Below are 19,308 nucleotides of genomic sequence, written 5' to 3'. Positions count from 1 at the left end.
TGCATTGGAAGAAGAGCAGCCAGCAGCATGACTACCAGAGCTCCAGCTTAGCCCATAAAGTTCACAATGCATCTCTAGAGCCTTCTAGACACAGAGGTACAGCTTCTCCACAAAACAGTATAATACATAGCAGCTGCCTGGAGTTGAAGCAGCACTGGTGCTTTTGGCTTAAACAGTCCTGGGAGTGCTGGCTGAGAAAAAAACCACTATTTATAACACTGCTTTTGTGGGAAAATGTTTTCTGTATTCCAAACAACAGGTCAGACATGAACTTCTGCAATAAAGATTACTTCTGAGATTGGGACTGTTTCTTGTTAATTGCACTATGTTCAGTATTTTCCTAGGCTAAGACAGCAACCAGAAGAGTATAACAAGAATAACTAGCTGCCATGAACATGGGTCAGAAGTATCCATGAGAATGAATGCCAGAGGGCAAGATGGGAAGAAATCCAGTACATTCTTAGTTTGCTAAATGAGTATTAATGAACACTATTAAAGTCTATGCTATACGGGAAACAAAAATTAGGAAGGATTTTGATTTGTAACCTTAACCTAGGATGGGAGATAGCAGATATAAACTTCACACACACACACAAAGCTACATGGTTAAAGCATAGGAATACAAACAAACATTAGATATAGGCAGCAGAGAGAGAAAGACGAGCCAGTACTTCCAGATGGAAGCTGAAACTTCATAAAGGTTTTACCTGGTGTGGCAGCTTGAATACTGGCCCTCTCCCCAAAGCTCATGTATTTGAATAGTAGGACCCTAGTAGGTGCCACTGTTTGGAGAGATCTAGGAGGGTGGCCTTGCTGGAGGGTGTATGCCACCAGGAACAGGTTCTGAGGCCTCACTATTCTCAGTGTGTTCTCCATCTCCCCGCCCCTACCTTCTCTCTCTGTTCTTTCTCTCTCTGCTTTATGCTTGTGGTTCAAGGTGTGAACTCACAGCTTCCTGCTCCAGCTTCCACACCTGCATACTGCTTCCACCTTGCTGTATAGACTGTGACCCCCTGGGACTTTAAGTCAAAACTAACTGTTTCTTGCACAAGCTGTCTTCATTATGATGTTTTATCACAAAACAAAATTAATATGCATGGGATTTAAGACATAGAGGAAGCAGCAAGCTTGGTTTAGCAGAAACCACCACAGGCATCAGAAGATCACAGATATTATGTATTAAAAACAGCACCATGGATTTTAGAAGTTATTGACCTACCAAGAAAGGTTTCACATACAAGAGAAGTAAAAGGTACTCTGAGAAATATGAAAGTCACAAAGTGGCAAATGTGTCAATCACCTTTATACTTTGCTCTTAAGTCTGTGTTGAGCTATAGCTAAGACTTACATGAAGTAAGCTGGCTTAGCAAGTGTCTTCTAACTTCCAAGACATTCATATTGGATGATGCATGACATTCATCTTTATCTGAAAGCAAATGTAATGGAAGCGTTAAAACAGAAAGAATTGATAAGTACCTTACAGAAACTAATTAGATGGTTGCACCCAAAAAATAATAAAAATTATATGAAGCACTATAAAATTGACATTCATCATACTATGAGTCATTTAAGAACCTAAAATAAAACCCTATCCTGCCCAGAGAGTTTGAAAAGTGAGATATATAATATTGCTCTTCATTGATTTTACTTCAGAATAATAAAACTTAGAGAAAATGTTGTTTAATATTGAAGCATGCTTTAAAGAAAAACACTGGAGGTCTAGTCACTGTCCTGGTGAACACGGAGCCACCAGGCTGACTAAGAGGAAGTTCCCATTTTCAAGAATCTCACAAACCTCCAGACAGACAAGCAGCAAAGAGTCCACTAGGTAGGTCAGCCAGTGCTACAAATAATACAAGGCTTCTGGGACTTTAATTTCTACAAGAAAATGAGGGAAGGCTCTGCATTCTGGGAAGAAGATACAGGCGGGCAACAGGAGGCTGGCAGGCAGTTAATGCAGTGGGGGTGGATTTAGGTTGAGGTTGTAGTTAAGGAGTTAAATACTAGATTTAGCACATTGGGCTTCAATTTATACCTAAAATAAGCCACAAAAGTTTCTAGATAAAATCATACTCAATTTTATATTTTAAAAGCATAGCTATCGGGCTGGAAAGATCGTTCAGTGGATAAGAAAATGCATTGCAAACACGAGTCTGGATCACAGCACTCAAGTAAAAAGCTGGGCATGGGCATACAGTTCTGCCTACAACTGTAGCATGATGGCAAACAAAGACAGCTCTGGCATTGGAGTCAAGAGGATTTACTAGGCTTGTGACTCTAGTACAGTGGCTATAGTACCTCCAAATTCAGTAAGAGACCCTGGCTTAAAGAACAAGGTAGAGAATGATAGAGTACAACACCTGATGTCTTCCCCTGGCCTTCACACATATGCTACCGGCACTCACACACACCCCTACATGACATGCATACATAAACACATGATCTCTAAATGAATGTGATTATTTATATACTAGCGTATGGACGAGATACTATGAGAGGACTCCATGGGCAAGAAATCTCTTTTGTTACTGTAGTAACCAAGACGAGAAGAAACTGGCACAACTGCAACAGAAGTAAAATATTTTTAAAAACTCACTGATGATGATGTCCTTCAGAGTGGGAGCTAGATTAATGACCCCATCAATCAGCCCAGCCTACCAACTAGAGCCATTATCAACCTTGTCACACAGTGACAAACACAGGTGATCTGGTCTGTAATAGACTATCTTTCTAAGCAGAGGCATTTACTGTAACCTTAAGAATTCTGTTCTAGAACATCAGAGTCCAATCTGTGACCAACAGACACAGCACACTCATCTGTCTGAAAGGTCAACTTCGGAATGGTCTCTATGACTGTACTGCCGTGAGCTGGAGTCTGCTCAGCTCGTAAATGGTTTATTTATGTAAGGATGGAATCCCACACGAGACTGCTATCTACCAATGAAAGAAAGGCAAAAAGGGGGTGGGGCTGCCCAATTCTGTCTCTTCAAGGAATAAAGTAGACTGAGATAAACTCAATGATCACTTGAGATCTTAGAAATTTCAGGAAGATGGTGGAAGAAAATAAATTTCTAAAAATTGGGAGATTTAGAAGAAAGAAATGCAATTAGTAAACTATACTACTTATGATTATCACTTAAAATATTTTCTTAGGGCTGATACTCAAATTTAAAAATTATTAAGCTGTATTTTAAAGTTATTTTTGATTATCTAATAACAAATGGTTAGCCCTGAGAACATGCATAGGAGTAACAGGTTATTGGTTACTGAGCAGGTTGTTATTTAGGAAAAAAAAGTGTAAGTGTGTGTATATGTGTGTGTGTATAAAACAAAAATTAATTTAAAAGAGACTATGACTCTGAAAAAGAGTGAGGAGAGGTAGATGGATAGGTTTGGAGAAAGGAAAAAAAGATATAATTATATTATAATCTCAAAAAATAAAATAAAATAATTAAAAAATATATAGTTCTCTTAAGAGATAATATTTTAAACAGCTGTTCAGGGTCTAGCAAATGTTACTCTCAGAATAACTTCTCTATGTAATTAATGGTAGTGAATTAAGAGATGCATGGCTGACCAATGTGCTGAGAAAAGTGACAACTGATGTTCAGCCCCAAACAGGACTCCAAGACTCAGGGGATATCTAGGAAGAAGGGGAAGAAAGAATGTAAGAGCTGAAAGATGGTGAGAAGGGCGGAGGGATGCTATCTTGTAGGCACAACGCAGTCAATGTAATCATGACAGCACAGCAGCTTCAGCTGATTGCAATAGGCCTGCACAAGACTAGGCCTTAACACTCAATTGTGGACACGGGAAAGGTTCATGGAGCCCTACCCTACCTGATAAAGTACTGGTTACTGATGGGTTCTGGAAAAAGGGTCCCATTATCTTCAGTTGTCTACTCACTAGTGGGCTTAGCCGGCTTCAGTGGACAGTTCAACTCCACCCATTATGATGGCTATTCTTGGTGGCCAACTTGACTACATCTAGAAATTATCTAAAAGCCAAATGCTGGGCACACCTGTGAGGATTATTTTTTCTTAATTAAATCATTTGAAGTGGGATGACCCATTTATAATCCATATCTTTGAAGTGAGATGATACACCTTTAACCCAGATCTTTTGCAATGGGAAAATCTACCTTTAATCTGGGCCATACCTTCTGCTGATAGCCTATATAAGGGCATGGAAGAAGGACAATTGTTCTCTCTTTGCAAGCTTGCTCTCTCTCTTGTTAAAATGCCCATTCCTTCAATGGTGTTAGAGTTCACTTCTTTAGGATTCTGGCAGATACCAAAGACCAGCTGAGACATTGAGGCTTGCAGACTGAACAACTACTGGATTCTTAGACCTCCCATCAATAGATAGCCTGTAGGACTAGCTGGACCACAGCCTGTAAGCCATTCAAATAAATAAATCTTTGTGTGTGTGAGTGTGTGTGGGCGTGCATTCTATAAGTTCTGTTTCTCTAAAGAATCCTGACTAATACACCCATGATAACACCACTGACCCAGTTAAACTCAGTGAGTCACAAAACAAAACAAAACAAAACAAAACAAAAGAACAACAACAACAAAAACCCTTGAATGGTAGAAAGGGACTTGTAGACAGGGGTGAAGTACTTAAGGGGATCTAGAGATGCTGGGGGATATAATCATAGTATACTATATACATCCATGAACTCTGTCAAAGATCAAATTTAGTAAGTTACATAAGAACAAACAAACAAAAATCCCCAACGGACCTGACAGTAACCAGCACTAACAAATTCTTTAGGAATGGCTGTGAATTTGTGAAGAAGTGCCTGCTGGATTCCAGACACAGACACAGTAAGGTATACCTGTTCCCCATACCCATGATGAAACATCCAAGGAGGGGAGAGCACAGTGCATTGACAGCAGCCATGAAGTGTCTGTAAGATACCAGGGCGGCACAGTGTAAGACAAAAATTTTATCAATTAGGTTTCCTTTACTGCACATGGAAAATTGATTTCAGATACAGCTATTTACAAATTTTTGTGTTTTCTACACAATGTGAGTTTACTGATGACAGAGAAGAAGCTAGTACTTATAAAAGTTTTAAGTAAGTAATCTTTTAAAAGTAAGATTTTTCTTTTACTTTTTAATCTTAAGGTCACAAAAGGAGTTTAAAGGAAAAAACATATAGAAACAGTAAAACAAAACCAAACAAACAAAAAAAACCATATCTCTCTACTGTTTCCTACCACCTCAACTGCCCCTCTGTTCCCGTGGGGATAACTTTTCATATGTTGGGTTAACGCTATCATTGAGAGCAACATGACAACAAGCTTCAGTGACACTGTGTATACATGCAAACATGTGCAGTGTGTGTGAGACACTTCGAAACCTGCTCTGCATGAGATTTTTAATAAGAATTTCTAAAGAAGACAGAAAAGAAATTAGAAGGATAGAGTGGGTGTGTCCAAGCTCAAATGCAGGAAATCTGGGCTATAAAAAAACACACTATGATTACTTTCAAATCCCCTAAAATTAGCCAACAAACCCTTTAATCACGGAATACAAACTGACATCTTGAAAGACTCCAGATCATTACAAAACAGTGTGGGAAGTCAAATGGCTCATATCTCACTGGCAGCAACACATGCATTGGACAATGGGCATATCAAGAAGCAGGCACAAGCTATGTAAACTTGAATCTGGCAGCAGACCTAGAAACCAAAGCAGTTAGATGGTCTGAGTGTGTTAGTGCTGAGAGCCAGGTGTGGTCTCTGTGCTGCTGTCCCTGTGACCAAGTAATGGAAGCATCCATTTGCAAAGACTGATGCTAAAATTAAATGTACTGGGTATGTTTGCTTTCTTCAAGTAAATACAATCAAGGGTTTCAAGAGAAAAAATTAAATTTGTATTACAAAACAAAAAGTACAGCTAAATATTTAGTAAGATTAATACAAGAATTGCGGGGCTGGAGAGATGGCTCAGAGGTTAAGAGCATTGCCTGTTCTTCCAAAGGTCCTGAGTTCAATTCCCAGCAACCACATGGTGGCTCACAACCATCTGTAATGAGGTCTGGTGCCCTCTTCTGGCCTTCAGACATACACACAGACAGAATATTGTATACATAATAAATAAATAAATAAATAAATAAATAAATAAATAAATAAATAAATAAATATACAAGAATTGCTTATTATAAAAGAATCAGACGTGAATAAAATTCACAGGGAATTACATTTATAATGACTTCAGCTCCGTATATATGCAAAAGTAGTGAATCTGGAAATACTTCTTTTTATGCTCAAATTCAAATCAAGACATCACTCAGCTGTGTGCAGTTGATCTTGCTAGTGAGGTTAGATGAACCATTATGTAATCATAAATTCTACTTCCCAATATTTCTTCCTAGCTTTCTGCGACAATGTTAAACTAGGAAGGAGAATGTGAGACGGATTTTCTATTGAACCCATCCTAAGGTAGCTAAAGGAGCTATGTCATGGGCAGAGGCTTCTCTGAATTCTATTGCAGAACAAAGAGCAAATAAGTTGAAATGGAGAGAAGTCTAGCAGGGAGCAGGGCACGTGCTTATAAAGGGCCTCCCCACTTCTTTACAACTAGACCACAACTGTTTGTTCAATGTCATACTCGCACTTCTTCTACAGATCCTTCACCACTCCTTCACCCCAGTCCAAAAGACTTTCCTCCCCTCAGTCTCCCACTCTACGCAATCACACCGGATTTACTTTAGGTTAGTTGCCTTTAGACTGGACCATCTACTGAAAGGTCTAAGGAACCTTAGATGGAGAAGTAAGATTTCTCACACTCTTGGGGAGACCACACTGGGAGACACAGAGCTCACATTAGTGTTCAGACAATGCCTGCTGGCTTACTGGTATGCTATTCAGTACTTTCCCTAGAAACAGTTCATCCTTGGGAGAAATTTGTGCTTTCTGTTGTGAAAACGGTGAATTGTTCATAGCTTGGGAAACATTCATAGGCTGTATCTGAAGTAACTGTTCACTACATCCTTGTTTTGTTTTGTTTTCTGTGGTAGAGAGAGCAGTATCCTGACTAGGCCAGCAAACTACAGACCACCTAACAACTTTGGGTGCAGAATGTTGGGACAAAATTAACTGTTTCATGGCAAAATGATTCTGGGCAGTGTCTACCATCTGAAGCTAACAAAGGGTGAGGGCAGCAGATATAAAATATGCACGTATGGGTCAAAAATCTACAAAAAGCACCTGGCAATGGTGGCTCACGCCTTTCATCCCAGCACTGGAGAGGCAGAAGCAGGTGGATCTCTGTGAGTTCGATGCCAGCCTGGTCTACAGAGTGAGTTCCAGGACAAGTTCTAAGGCTACAGAGAAATCCTGTCTTGAAAAACAAAAACAAAAAAAAAAGAATCTACAAAAAGCAATTTACAGTATCATCCATTCAAAAACCCTGTTACTGATATCTATTATGTAACAGCTTTATATTATACCATAGAACTAGAGACAAATGAGAAACATTAAGCATGCTGTTGACTCCTAAAAGATCCAAACATAATAAATCTAAGGACTTATCCACCCACATCCACATAAAACTGCATCACTTGTGGGTAGATTGCATTACAAACAGTTTATCACATTGTAAACAGATTATTTTGCCAAAGTGACAACAAACTGACATCATTCTAAAAATTCCTTTGCTTTAACTTCTGTCCCCAGGTCCTTTGGCTCCAAGATGCTAAAAGAGAAGGAAGGTCTGCTATAAGCAGTGGGAGCCAATATGCCAAGGGAGCTATGTCCTAGTGAAAGCTGAGATGGAGCAGAATGGTCACAGGTATGTGCTGTCATATTTAGACTTCATGGCATTAAATTTCTTCTAAAGCTTAACAGAGAAAGGCAAAGATAGAAAACATTTTCCAGCCACAGAAGTACATGTATTTATACATGGAATCAAAATGGCCTGCTGTATACTCTTAAAACTAGAAAGACGGAAGGGAGTACCTGATTTTCTGAACTGTCAAAAAATTAGGAGTGTTGCCACTTTGTACCTGATGCAACTTCTGATGACTGATTGGATAACTGGCTAAAAGTGTGATGGAAAGGTCAAAATGTGCTCCTTTAAATTGAAACCCATTTCTCTAGGGTGGCTTCAGGAGGAAGAATGTCGACTCTAAAGGACAATGTGTTTGCATTCAAACATGAAGATTCTGGATCAAGACAGGCTGAACTCCCACTGTGACAACAAACAGTTGTTAGATACCAATTTTAAAAACTAGTATGTTACTGTTCTGTTGTTTAAATCAAATGCTTCTTTCTGGAACTGCAAAGCAGGGAGCGTGGCCCATCTCACGGAGAAAGCGATTGCTACTCTTGAAACAGGAGGTTGCTCGCCTACATAATCACCTGGGACAAACTTGGCCAGTACAAGCAGGCAAGAAGGTTAAAGGAGCCTGGGAACGTTTAACATCATGAAGGAATTACAGCTCAGGAAGATCAGAGGGAACTGCACAGGAAATGTGAACAGTAACCCTTTTCTATCTTTGAGCTTCTTCCTATTGCCTGTGATAAATGGAGTCCTACTGCTTGAATATACACAAGCCAGGATCAGAGTGGACAGGAAAGAGAAGGAGGCATTTTATCCACACGCATGAGAGCAGAGCATAAATCTACAATGACATGATGACATGGTGCTGCTCTAGAAAACAGACATTGGCTTCTAATTCTAACTGCCACATATGCGCTGTATCACTGCCTTGTCCAAGAGAAATGAGAAGAGTGGGTGGGAAGGGAGGGATGGGATAGCTGGCAGGCTCATCACAAGTGGGGGAACATGGAACCTGAAAGCTAACCAACAAATAGGCCTCCACCCTGGCTGACAGTTAAACATCTTGTTCCCACTCAGTCTTCAGGGAGAGCATTCTTTCCATAATAAATAAGAGACCCAATCAGACAATTTTATTCCATCCTTTATCTACTCTATGTAAAAGTTTCTTCAATATTCTAAGCCAGAAGCTTGGCAATTCCATTGATTATAAACCATTTTAAAGACTAGCTTAGCTAAAAAAAAAAGTTGAAACATTTCTAGCTAATTTGAGAAAGCAGATGAGACTGTGCAGGTCTTAGGTATCATTACAAGGTCCTGGTTGGGATTTCTTGCTAATGTATCTGCTTTTGGCAAAGAGGAAGTGCTCAGTTTAAATGAACAGATGCAACTGAAAGATACTAATTAAACATAACATGCACACACACATTCTTCAGATGGTGGGGGCAACAAAACAAAGGGGGGAAATGCTCTTTCCAAATGGATATGCTTAAATATCAAATGGAACTCCACAGGTCCCTCTGGAAGAAATCTCACTTTCCCCACTGGTTTAACTTTAGGATAGATGGTCTCCTATGAAAATCATGCAAACCAAACCAAACCTGAAAGTGGATATGGAGATGACAAAGCAAACCACCAAGGAGAGTCACAAGAACTATCCAGAAGAATCAAGATTAAAACCAAATAACCCTTTCACAGCACAGAGCCTTCTTCAAGGCCCACAGGTTTGTTTCGATTTTTCTACTAATTACTTACATCCGTACTTTTTCACACAATAAATGGCACAGTGAGACTGAAAGTAGCAAGTGAGGTAGAAATGGCAGGCTTCTCAGTTGCTTTAAACAATTGTCAATTTCTTTAATGATGGCTCTCAGATGTGATTCCAAAAACACAACCAAGCCAATGGCGCTCATGCTTTCCCCGCGTGCTGAATTGCTTCAGCACTCTTAGCAATGCATCCATGAAATCTCAACCTGGTCACAGTGTAAGGTGACGACTACTACTATCACTTGGTTAAAGCAGTATAACAAGTCTTTTTCAAGTCTGTCCTTGGTTAAACAACAGAGAGGGGTTAGACATTTCTGACAGCTAACCCACTCACTAACAATGTTTATCATGGAATGTTAAAATCTCCTCAGCCAAGCTCCCCCAAACCAGGTACATAGAAGCACTTTTTTGTCTACCTAATACCACTCTCTCCCAACAGTTCCTAGAACAGTTCTGAGATCCCTCTGCAGCAATACCTCTCTCTTTACACCAATATGACTAAGTCCCACAACAAAGGCACCTTCAGAAACAAACATCCTTCAAACTAGCTTTATACTTACTACTACTGTCTCTGAAATAAGGCTACCATCACAGGCACAGGCTTCTAAGCTATCATCTACTGAGGAAATGTCCAGGGTTGGATCCCTCCCCAGAATGACGTATGCTGCCACCTCATTCCTGAATCACAGCCTTCCTGTCTCCAGCCTCTGGCACCACATACACTGGACTCCATGGAAGCTGATAAAGGCCAGTAACATACAAGTAACAAAAAACTCTCTTCTTATCAACTTTTTTTTGTTTGTTTTTTTGTTTTGTTTTTGTTTTTCGAGACAGGGTTTCTCTGTGTTTCTTTGGAGCCAGTCCTGGAACTAGCTCTTGCAGACCAGGCTGGCTCAAACTCACAGAGATCCACCTGCCTCTACTCCCAAAGTGCTGGGATTAAAGGCATGTGCCACCACCGCCTGGCCTGTTACCAACTTCTAAAAGGCATCTAAAGAAGAAAACTTTAATTAGAATATGCAATATCAGGTTTCATTATAGCATTCCAAAGAAAATATTTTATTTATTCCTTTCCCCATTCCAGATCCACACCCAATCCCTTAAGCTTCCTTTCTGCTTTCATGTCACTTTATTAAAAATATCCTAAAATTTTAGTCTTAAGATGCAAAGTTTACAGCATTACTAATGTAGTATTATAAAGGAAAAGGAAGATGAAGGTGGAATTGTACATCTTGAGGTTTTTTGGTTTTGTTGGTGCTTTTGTTTGTTTTTGTTGATGTTGCAGGATTTCCGTGTATAACTTTGGAGTCTATCCTGGAACTCTCTCTGTAGATGAGTTATCACAAGGTTTTTATGCAGCTTCTAAGACTAAACTTTATGAAGAAAGCTAAATGTCTTGCCTTAATACATAGGGACCACCATGCAGTAGATGCCAGATGCTATTTACTATGATATCTAGAGTAGGAAAACCAAAACAGGACAAACGGTCTTATTAAATGAAGCAGCAACTGACACAGTTTATTAAAACAAAACTGCTATTCCGTGTGCTCTGTGTGTGCATATGTATACAGGTGTTACATGATTTGAAAGAATAAATGACAAAATAATCTTGGGAAGACAAAAGGGTCATGCAAGGGAACTTTGGTTTGATCTATAATTCTTTTTTAAAAAAAGCAAAAGCATTTTATCTTTTTAAAAGGAAGTATCTTATACACTTTTGGTTTCATTATTAGTCTCAGTCTTATATTTTAACAAAATATCTTTGCTTGTTGATGATCTCAGTATCTAAACCTCACTCTCTTTTTAGTCATGCCATTCACAGTTGTTACACAATGCTCAACAATCTTTGTAGTGGCCTCCCTATACCCGCTTGTACCAGAAAGGGTCATACCCACAATTTTATGAAGCTTTAAAACCACTGGACACATTTAATCAAGGAAGAGGAGGGTTTCATAAACCCTCCAGGAAACCATAAATCAAAATAGTTCTATATAAAAAGATTACCTCTTCCCTTTAAGTTGTGTACATTCAATAAGCCACACACAGAAAGTCAAATAAGACTTGATTTAAAAAAAAAAAAAGCCAAAAGATGTCTACTTAAAATCACTCTAACAATCTGAATGTCCTGAAGGTTGCTGTAATGAAAACTCTCTTCTCTTAGGCTCTTCCTAACTTCTTAACTTGGCTGTATCATATTGGTACCACTTTTTAAAATTCTAACTTTCCTCCTTGTTCCAGGCCACAGCTGACTTTTCATCCCATTCCTTTTCTTACAGATCATCTAGATCTAGGCTCATAAAGCAGGGACAAATCAGGTCACCAAAGCACAAATTATCTCCCTAAGAGCAGCCAGGAGTGGGCCTTCTAGGGTTCAGACATGGACATAAGCTGGGCACAGTACTATATCAAGGGTGATACTGTCAGAGACACCCCAGAAACAAGTCCGCAGACTTATGAAGTAACTGGTACTGCTTCTCATATAATCCACTCCCATCATTCTGACCTAATACTTCACTACAGAAAATATCAAATGCAAACTTTTCTAGTCTAATGTGAAAAGAAACAACATGAAGGTGGTCAATAAAAAAGGGAAACAATGATCTTTTGAAGGTATAACACAGGAACAGGTTAAGAAAATACTGAGGACTAGTAAGGTACAAGAATACATTTTTAACAACTTTCTTAAAGCTTATTTTAACATCTATTCGGAAAAACTAGAAATTTATTTAAAATTGTAACAACATTAGAGTTTCATAATCTTTATGCCCATAGAAAAAGCAATGAAAAAAATAATTATCAAAATTACAATGTAATAACTCTCTGTGATTAAAACCTCAGATCATGTCAAGGAAAAACAAAAAGTAAAATTCTTAAACATTTAGACAAATTAAAAGGCAGTCATTTGATCCTCCTTTTTTTCATTCATTTTTACTTTTTGCACAGGGATAGATGCAGTCCAGGGCCTTAAACATGCTAAGAACAATCCCAACCTCATATGATTCTTGACTCTTAAAATAAAAATTTTCAACTGCATTAAGTAAAGCTAAAACTTAAAAAAATAATTTAAAAAAACCTCAACTACAATGGAAACAAGAATTTAAAATTTTTTTTTACTTATGTTTAGTTGTGTTTCTTGTTCATCTGAATGAGCACCAAGTGCACACATGTAGACACATGTGGCCACAGCAGCCAGAAGAGAGCATTAAACCCTTACTACTGGATTTAAGCAGTTGTGAGCTGCCTGACGTGGGTGCTGGGAACCAAACCCAGGTCCTCTACAAGAACACCAAGGCACTCCAGTCCTGGAAACAAGGATTTAAGTATTCTTGCTGGCACACTGACACACAGTAGTAACTACAGCACCCAGGAAGCTGATGCAGAAGAACTGTGAGTCTGAATCCACCCTTGGTTGTACAAGACCCTGTCCTTATACAAGCAGAAAACCCTAGCAAATGCAGCAGGCCACAAACAAAATAAAGTGACATGAAAATGGGAGCACCACCAGTTAGGATGAAGGGGTTTGGTGGGAAGGGGAAAGAGATTAAAATTGATAAGAAGGAATTAAGTAGGAGGCCCCTTGTGTGTTTCCCAGCCACCCAGACTCAAAATAACTACTCAGAAATTATATTATTTGCAATACTGTTTGGCCAATAGTTTAAACAAAAGTTATCTCTAGCTAACTTTTATATCCTAAACTAACCCACCTCCATTAATCTGTGTATTGCCACGTGGCTGTGGCTTAACAGGTAAAGATCCATCGGGCATCTGTCTCTGGCAGGGCTACATGGCACCTCCTGATTCTGCCTACTGGCTATATTCTGTTAAGCCATTGGCCGAAAGCAGCTTCTTTATTCATTAACTAATAAAAGCAACACATACACAGAAGGACTTCCTACACAATTTTCCTTTCTGTGTTTATATAAAAAGAAAAGTTTTAACTTTAACATAGTAAAAATTCATATAACAAAACAGGTATCAAGTAAAAATTATAGTTACAGTATTTATATCTACTTTATCTTTTATTATAACTAAGGAAAACTATAACTATCTATTCTTCAACTCCATCAAAGACTCCAGAAGGATATAATATTACATAAGTAAACAGGAAGTGCATTGTTAAGCAACTTCCAAAACTCTAGAGTTGACAGAGATATCTCCCCTCCCCTTTAACCCTCTCCCAAGGTCCCAGTGCTCCCAATTTACTCAGGAGATCTTGTCTTGTTCTACTTCCCATGTAGACTAGATCTATGTAAGTCTCTCTTAGGGTCCTCACTGTTGTCTAGGTTCTCTGGGATTGTGATTTGTGGGGTGGGTTTCTTTGTTTTATGTTTAAAAACTACTTTCTATATCAGAGTTACCTCACTCAAAATGTTTTCTAGCTCCATCCATTTGCCTGCAAAATTTGAAATGTCATTATTTTTTTTCTGCTGTATAGTACTCCATTGTGTAAATGTACCACATTTACCTTATCCATTCTTCGGTCGAAGGGCATTTAGGTTGTTTTCAGGTTCTGGCTATGACAAACAATGCTGCTATGAACATAGTTGAGCACATGTCTTTGTGGTACGATTGAGCATCCTTTGGATATACACCCAAAAGTGGTATTGCTGGGTCTTGAGGAAGGTTGTTTCCTAATTTTCTGAGAAATCGCCACACTGACATCCAAAGGGGCTGTACCAGCTTGCATTCCCACCAGCAATGGAGGAGTGTTCCCTTTACCCGACAACCTTTAAAGTATAAGTTGTCATCAGTGTGTTTGATCTTGGCCATTCTTACAGGTGTAAGATGGAATCTCAGAGTTGTTTTGATTTGCATTTCTCTGAGGACTAAGGATGTAAAACATTTCCTTAAGTGTCTTTCAGCCATTTTAGATTCCTCTGTTGACAGTTCTCTGTTTAGGTCTGTACTCCATTTTTTTTTTATTGGATTATCTTGTCTTTTGATATTGAATGTCTTGAGTTTTTTGTATATTTTGGAGATCAGACTTCTGTCTGATGTGGGGTTAGTAAAGATCTTTTCCCATTCTGTAGGCTATTGTTTTGTCTTGTTGACCATGTCCTTTGCTTTATAGAAGCTTTTCAGTTTAAATAGGTCCCATTTGTTGATTGTTTGTCTCGGTGTCTGTGCTGCTGGGGTTCTATTTAGGAAGTGAATACCAAGTCACTTAATGTACCAAGAATATCTCTACCAAAAAAAGCTCTCACTGGCCTATTTTTCTGAGGCTTTTATCCTCATAAGATATATAGTAAATTTTAAATTAACTCTGTAATATAATATAAAGTTAAATTATACTCATTCAGATAATATACTTTTATCAAGTACACATAAAACTACTTTCATTTTCCACTTTCACTTTTAATTACTGTGTGATATTTATAGTAAGAAAACAAAAGGGCTAATTTAGGAGAAAATAATTGCTTATTACTAATGCATATTTTTACTTTGAAATGAATAGAATATAACATTTATTGAATGTTTTAAGATGAACAGAAAATGTTCCAGAAGAAAAGGAATGTCACAATGAATAAAATTGGCAAAGGAGGATACCTCACATTCTTTTCCATATGTGTAACACTGTGAAGGTTACTAACAGTCACAAGCAATTCACACCAAGGGCAGAGACTTCCCAATGGGAAACAGTAACCAATGGCTTGGTGTTGGGACTATTTGACTATACTCAGTCAGGGCTCTGCTAATCTCAAACTCGTCAGTTCTCCTGCCTTAGTGGCCCACTGCTGGGATTACATGTGTTCAACAACTCACAGGCAGGCTCCAAAAGCTTCTGAAAATACACATGCCTGATAGTATTTGAATGTGTTAGTTTGCCTGAGATGGTCCTAACTTATTCCCACTGTTGGAGTGTCCTACCTAGTACTGCACTTGTGAGTTTTTTATACACTTGCATTAAAGTTAGTCAGAACTTATTTATATACTTTCAGAGTCTGGCATGGCTCCATGGAGCCATGTAGGAGACTCAGTTCCCAATATGCAATTACATCTAAAACATATTAGCAGTAGTCCACATTTCTGGATCACAACTGACACCTCACTCTCAGACAGAACTCAGTGCTCTTGCAGAAGAGGGAGACCCCATGCCGCTGCACTGCTTTATGACAAGCTTGAAAAAGATTTGAAAGTAACAAAAGCAGAGAGGTGTTTTACACAATACTAAATAAAGCATAACTCCATCCAGATCAAGTCAGCTTTAGACAAATCTACTCTGCTCTTGTTTACATCATCTTATTACACAAAGTATAGTGATGCTATTTTGCTGGCTCCATAGACAGAAATTCAAAGTTCAATGATGAGTGCTTTCCATCAGTATCAGATATGTCAAATGGAAAAAAATCAGTTAATAACAATAATGGTTTGACTGCTTCATTTAGTTCATGAAATCAAAGTAAAGCTTCCAGAAGTTCACCCTGAAAACATGAAATACTCCATTTCCCGTGCTTGTTTACTAACATTCAGCTAAAAACAATTCCAACAACAAAGATAAAACAACAACCAGTTTTTACTAGTCACAAGGAGTCAAGCTTTTAAAAGCTACCATGAACCCTGAATTAGTGATTCACTATTGATTTTAGAGGAGTGGTTCTCAACCTGTGGATCATGACCAATCTGGAGGTCAAATATCAGATCTCCTGCATATCAGACATTTACATTAATTTATAACAGCAGCAAAATCACAGTTATGAGGTAACAATAAGATAATTTTATGATCGGGATGGGGTGGGTCACCATAACATGAGGAACTGTACTAAAGGGTTGCACCATACGGAAGGTTGAGAAGCACTGATTTAGAAGTTACAGGGTTATGTTCCTGGGAAGCTATGGCACCTTTACAATAGCTGATCAAACTTACCACTGTTGTTTTGTATTTTTATTTTTATATGCCTTATTTAACAAAATCAACAAAGCTGTAACTTAAGTCTGAATGAAGCCTACCTAGCACACGTGCTTTCTCTGTTAAGGCATATCCCAGCCTTCTTCCATTTAGAAACACTATACAACACTTTAGCTCTATATCTGTCATTTGAAATAGCAAAATCACTAACATGCCTAAAACACAGAAACATAACACTGAGTAGTTTACAGTACAGCCTAAGGAAGAAGGTACATGTTTCACTGGAAGTGTATTCAGCAAGCAATCCAAAATCCAAACTCCATGCTTTCAAAAGGATTTCAAAGTTATGAATAAATTTTAGTAATACAAAGGTTCACAAAGTAAAATCTGTAAATAATAAAATTAACTGTCTTCATTTTCATGGTAATAGCAAAATAAACACTAGCGGGGAGTGGCATCATAATAAAAACAATGTTCTGACTAATCTAAAACAATTACAGAGCAGAAACAAACATGGACTTGGTTCACAAATAGCCCATAATTTTGTCCATATAAACTGTAATATACCAGCACCAGTCAAAATGGAAGCAAACTGTATGTTACAACTGACTCCACAAAAGTGTGTGAACGCAATCAAAACTTTATAGACATTGACAATGATGCTCAAATAGTACTTTTGATGTTGACTCAACCGAAAATACTCACTTCATCATAGCAGGACTTGCTTTCATTTCACTAAACTTGAAAGTGGGGGATGCATATGTATGCGAGCACCCAAGTATTTCTTTGAGACAGTCCCCCACCCCACACTGAACCCGAATCTCTCCAGTTTGGTTAGGCTGGCTATTCAGTGAGCTCTCAGAATCCTTTGTCTCCTCCCTGTAACACTAAAACCATAGGCAAGTGAGCTCATGTCTAGCTTTTTAAGGGAGTACTGGGGTTTGAACTCAGGTCCTTGCCCTTGTACAGCAAATGATCTTATTTACTAGGAATTTCCCAAGCCGTCTTTGAATCTTTAAGAGTCACTCTGTAAAACCATTAAGAGCAATGACAACTTCTAATAACCACATAATCTAAATCTCGGTTTCATTTTGGAAATTAAGTCAGCTGGAAACACAAGTTAATGTTTGTTTGTCTCCTTCAAATTCTTTTGCCGAAGTGCTAACTCCCATTGTGACGGCCTTTACAGGCGGGGAACTGGTAGGTCACTTATGTGAGTCCATATTTAGACTCATTTCTCTCTCCCCTACCCCTTTCTTTCTCCCTCTCTCCTAAGACCAAGCCTCTACACTGAGGAAGAGGTCTTCCTGAGACCATTCTGTCAGCACCTTGATCCCACATCCAGTAGTAGGGTGATACAGGCTGTCTGTGTCTTTTTGTTAGTCAATATTCAGCTTTTAGAGAGCAGCTACTTTATTTAAGTAACTTTTTATAATGTAGCAGGATAAAAATGGACCCAGGAATATCTCCAGAACAGCAGCATGGAAATTTAGTAACATTTTCAAGACTTCTAAAAGAGATATAACTTATGTGACAAGCTTTGTTTTCTAAAAATTTTGTTAAATAAAAATACTCCACAGAATAGAAAGAACAATACCTGTAAAAGTATATACCCTGAAATATTTACATATTTAAGTGTTTTAAAAATCTAAGTTTATTATAATATCAGTTATTTAGAATTAGTTTTGAATTTAGCAGGTACCTCAGTACATAAAAAAATCTGAAATTATATTTTAAATATTTAAAATTCTATTTACAGGGGAAAAATTAAAAAAAAATCATCAATTTCAAATTTAGTAACCCTAAAATACAATTTGGAAACACTCGTGTTTTATGGAATAATAAATAATACAACCAAATTTTTAAATGCATTATTTTAATATATAAATATTCACATTTAAGATTAAGAAACTAATGATCTGGGCATGGTGATATATACCACACCCCAGCACTTGTGAGGCTGAGATAAGAAGGAGGTGATAACTTTGAAGCCAGCCTGAGCTGCACATTGAAGCTTGATCTCAAAGAGAAAAAGAAACTGAATGATACATGCCAACTTTTATGATAAATGCACTTATATTTTTTGTCTGTTAGAAAAATTAACAAAATAGTTTTTATTTGGCTTTAATGAACACATATATTAGTACTTATAGAATAAACTTGCTTTTAAGATAAGGTCTTTTTAAAATTTAATATAAAAGAAAATCTTGGAAATAAGTAAAAACATCACACACCAAAATTAATCAGGTCCAAAGACCAAATAACTTAATATACAGTTAGAATTGGCATTCAAAATGGAGATAGGATTATTAGACAGGTTCATCAATATTTTTGACTGAAAAACAATTTTTAATGAAGTATTAACATTTTATAATACATAATTCTATTTATTTATAATTTATAATATTATAGCTTATTATTTTTTATTCTCTATACTATCTCGATTTGAAAAATAAATTATTAACCTGGATACAATAGTTAATCTTACATATCAATTTATCTGGGATTTGATGTTCAGATGCTGCAGAAGGATCTCCTGTGGACATGACTAATATTTACCATTAGTTAACTTTGAATTATACAGATCACCCTCCATAATATCTATCTACCCAGGTAGAGGCCTTATTAGAAAAGACTTGTATTTCTTGAAGAATCTTTCTCAAGACTGTAACATATACACCCTGCCTCGGTTTCTAGCCAGCCAGCTCCTCTTACAATCATGTGAGCTACTCATACTCCCAACCCATTTATTTGTTTATCTCTTTGCTAGTTCTCCCAGCTCACATACTAGGGATCCAGTTCATTATCCTAACATCAGTACAACAAAGGAAGAGAAAGGTCAAGAATGTATCCTACCTCTGTGAGCTATATCACTGGGTACCAAACAGTAGACAAGGGCAAGC

At 37.8% G+C, this 19,308-nt stretch overlaps 1 protein-coding gene across 3 annotated transcripts in view; it reads right to left on the bottom strand.

Moving 5' to 3' along the window:
- Znf438 (zinc finger protein 438) overlaps positions 1-19,308 on the bottom strand; it is a 142,873-nt gene that overhangs the window by 108,549 nt on the left and 15,016 nt on the right. For 2 of the 3 annotated variants that reach the window (XM_057787516.1, XM_057787518.1), the window contains exon 2: positions 1,349-1,426. The exons of the other annotated variant lie outside the window; for it this stretch is intronic. The gene's annotated coding sequence lies outside the window, so the exon portion shown is untranslated. The remainder of the gene's footprint in view (positions 1-1,348; positions 1,427-19,308) is intronic. 3 annotated transcript variants of the gene reach the window in all.

This window comes from Chionomys nivalis, chromosome 13 (genome assembly GCF_950005125.1).
Source record: "Chionomys nivalis chromosome 13, mChiNiv1.1, whole genome shotgun sequence".
In the NCBI taxonomy this organism is placed as follows: Eukaryota; Metazoa; Chordata; class Mammalia; order Rodentia; family Cricetidae; genus Chionomys; species Chionomys nivalis.
The sequence above is the reverse complement of the archived record's forward strand: the minus strand, read 5'-3'. Positions and strand labels throughout refer to the sequence as shown.